The sequence below is a fragment of the Thalassophryne amazonica genome, chromosome 8 (genome assembly GCF_902500255.1).
Source record: "Thalassophryne amazonica chromosome 8, fThaAma1.1, whole genome shotgun sequence".
NCBI lineage: Eukaryota > Metazoa > Chordata > Actinopteri > Batrachoidiformes > Batrachoididae > Thalassophryne > Thalassophryne amazonica.
Genome location: NC_047110.1, coordinates 61,064,979 through 61,068,325, shown reverse-complemented (window position 1 = coordinate 61,068,325; position 3,347 = coordinate 61,064,979). Strand labels below are relative to the sequence as shown.

At 45.8% G+C, this 3,347-nt stretch overlaps 1 protein-coding gene across 1 annotated transcript in view; it reads right to left on the bottom strand.

Moving 5' to 3' along the window:
* Positions 1-3,347, bottom strand: part of stra6 (signaling receptor and transporter of retinol STRA6) — a 77,082-nt gene that overhangs the window by 12,825 nt on the left and 60,910 nt on the right. The window lies entirely within an intron of this gene.

Here is a 3,347-nt window from a genome sequence, read left to right as displayed (position 1 = left end):
GACTTACTGATAACTCTGGTGCGGATATGAATATCAGTGATACTTCACACGGTAAATATATTGAAGTGCAGGTGAACCTACATACTAAGGCACAAGGTGATCAATTAGCTGGATTATATCAACGCAAGGTGACATTCAAACATTGAGTTTTGGTGTAATTCAAGGCACTTAAAATGGCCACATAAAACAAGTTACAGCAACCTCTTAATCATGGCAAAGTAAAGGCATTACATTGACATTAGTGCAACCAATCATCTTCTGGCATCTATTGTCTCACTCAACCAGAGGCTCCAACCCATTATACTTGGTTCTACATATTATTTTGTTAAAGAGTCACACATTTATTACTTAAATGCATCAAGTAACCCCTACGTTACCACTATTTAGTCAACCAATCAAGAAACTATTCTAAGGTTAGCGCAGCTATGTCTAGTTAAATGATAAACACAATAAATGGTTTCCCTTCATGTCCGTCCTTAAGTCATTTGCCTTAGTCAATCATATAATGGTTTTCATTATAGGCCATTTCTCAACATTTTCCACTTTGTTTTTCTTCTTTTTTAGCTTGTTTTCTAATGCCCTTTTTGGCCAGACGCCAAATTTAGGCGATGCATGTCTCTTGAGGCATGCTATAATTTAAGAAAAAGGGGTCCCTATGGTGCATCTTTACTACTAAATCTACAAACACGTCGTGTAAGGGTCCCCTTTTTATAACTTTGCAATGTGATATCTATGTGTACGCATTTAGCTTTATCTGTGTTACGCAGATGATGGTAAGGACAGACATTTACCCGACCTTCGTTACTAACATATATCCTTCTTTGTTTTTATTTACACTCGGATTTCTGGAACCAGTCCGCAATTCAAACTCAAGAACCAAGATCATAGTCCGTTTTCAGTGCCATTACGTCAGTCCGCGCTCCTCAGCATTTACTCAGCGTCTGAAGTTTTGGGAGAAGTTGGGGAATATGGGGAGGTTGGCCTTTCAGGGGTAGTGGGGGAAGGATCAGGAATTCTGGCTTTCAGACAGTCGCGCAGTTCTCTGATGGATCTTTCCAGCTCCTTGTGCTGCTTGGCCAGGTTGTACAGGGCCCCCAGAGAATTCTTGCCCACATTCAGGGTGGTGGTGGCCAGCCCTAGCTGTTCCCTTTCCATATGCTCCATCATGCTGGCTAGCATGTCCATACTAGACTGAAGACCACACAGTTGAGTATGGAGGCCCTCCTGAGCACAAGAGATGTTGGCATTGTCACGGTGTATCCTTAACAGGTATGCAGCTGTCTGACTCAGTTGTGGCATGATTTCCTCAAATAGCCCATGGGGAATGTGATTTGTGAGGGGCAGGAGCTGCTCCAAGGTTTTTGGAACAGACTCTTGTGGAAGACGAAGCTCTCGAACCAAGATTGCCATGTCCTGTGGGGTGACCATGACCAGATTAAGGTTGTGCAGTCCAGGGGACAGGAAGTACAAGGGGGAAGGCATTTCGTGTGTGGGGGGAGTATTGTTGATGTCGCACAGGCAAGTGGTTGGGACACTCTGGGCATTTAGCAGCCTGTACAAAGCTCCCCTCTGTCCTGGTGGGTGAGTTCGGCTAAGGTCCACCCCTGCTGATCCTCCTCCAGAGGCACTGGGCTGATCAGAATATCTCTCCTGCCTTGGGGGTGAAAAGCTGGGGACAGGTCCTAGCAGTGAATTGGGTCTAGGATGCACTCGGGCGGTTGCTGCATATGGCCGACCTTGGCTGCCTCCCCTAGAGGGTATCGTTGCCACTGGCACATGTGACTGTCTCCATGGCATCTGCGGAAGGGGTGTGTTCCTGAGTCCAAAGGGTCCTTCAGGTGATGGTGGAGTCCTCGGGCCGACTCTTGCTGCAGGCAGATTCTGTGAAGCCGTCATCGCCAGGTGCTGGAACGATGAAGATCCTTCTGTTGCCAACTGGTTTAGCTGCTGGATGGATGGCGGCTGTGGCGACCAATCATGGCTCGACCATCCCTCCTGTATATCCTCTTCTCCAAACAGTTCTGAGAGTCCAATCAGACTTGATAGAGGCAGATCAGGCATAGGTCCCTGATCAGGGGAGTCTGGTCTCTCAGCCATACTCCTGTGTCCTAGTAATATACATATACGTTCATTATTACAGCTCCATGTCATTCTTTCAGATATTGTCTATCCTATCCCTCATTTTTGTGGGTGCATGTGTGTGAATGTAAATGTGCGTGCATGTCTTCTTCCTCGTCTACAATATCACCAAGCATGGTCCATCCCAGTCCTCCCTATCTGGGGTATACGCCACAATATTAGGTAGCTGGGGGCTGTCGGGGAGGATAATTGGTATTTCATCCATTTCCATATATTCTGGTTCTCTGTCTGTTTCGTTTGTGCTTTCTTCCAGGGCTCGGATGGCTAACAGTGGGAGCTGTCCTACTGTGGATGAAATCAATTTATTGACCAGAAATTTTATCAAGGGAATACCACAACATATTACCAGCAAGACCGCCACCCCTGTTAGTGCCAAGACTACACCTATCTGGTATAACCAGTCTTTCCATGATATCCACCCTCTCCTTAATGCCCCAAACAGTGAAAACAGTGGGCCAATATTCATTCCATTCCCTACAATGTATCCAGAATCGTCAGTTTCATTTCTCCCTCCTATGGAGTTACTTAACAGTTCCTGTTGCATCTCTTCAAGTGTGATTAAGAGCTCTGTCAAATTTCCGTCTTCCCCTGTACGCATGGGAATAGCTGTGCAACATTCGGTGGCTTTGATCATAATACAAACTCCTTGTTCATCAGCCATCATCATCTCGATAGCTAATCTATTTTGCATTGTCATTAGCGAGGTGGCGTGCAGTTGTTCGGTTAAGGCTCCTACTGCCGCCAATGTCCAGTTCAGGTATCTTTGCTGGTTATACCACAAGTAATTAATCCACTGCACCTCCTGGAACCTAGAACGGATTTTTGGAGTAACCCCGAACAGAGCCAATGCCCATCCCCATTTATCCGCGTCTTCATCTGCTTTAACTCTGCTACTGTCTATGGCTTCTAACTGTCGGGGTATCCCTTCTGGTATCCCGTTTCTTACTGTGACGTTGTAGTCTGTTTTAAGTGTCATTATTCCTCTTTTCTTACGAAGTTTCTGTGGCATGGGTTGTATTGAATTTGGCATTTCAATTACTGTTATAGCTCCTGTGAGCATCACAGGAGCACAAAGACCTTTCCAATTAGGGGACAGCGATGACAGGAGTTTCCTTTTTTGTCCGCATATCCAAAAGATGTCAGCCAAGGGTACCGTTCCCTTAGCTAAATTTGGAGTGGATACCCATGAAGCATGGGTGAGATTCAGT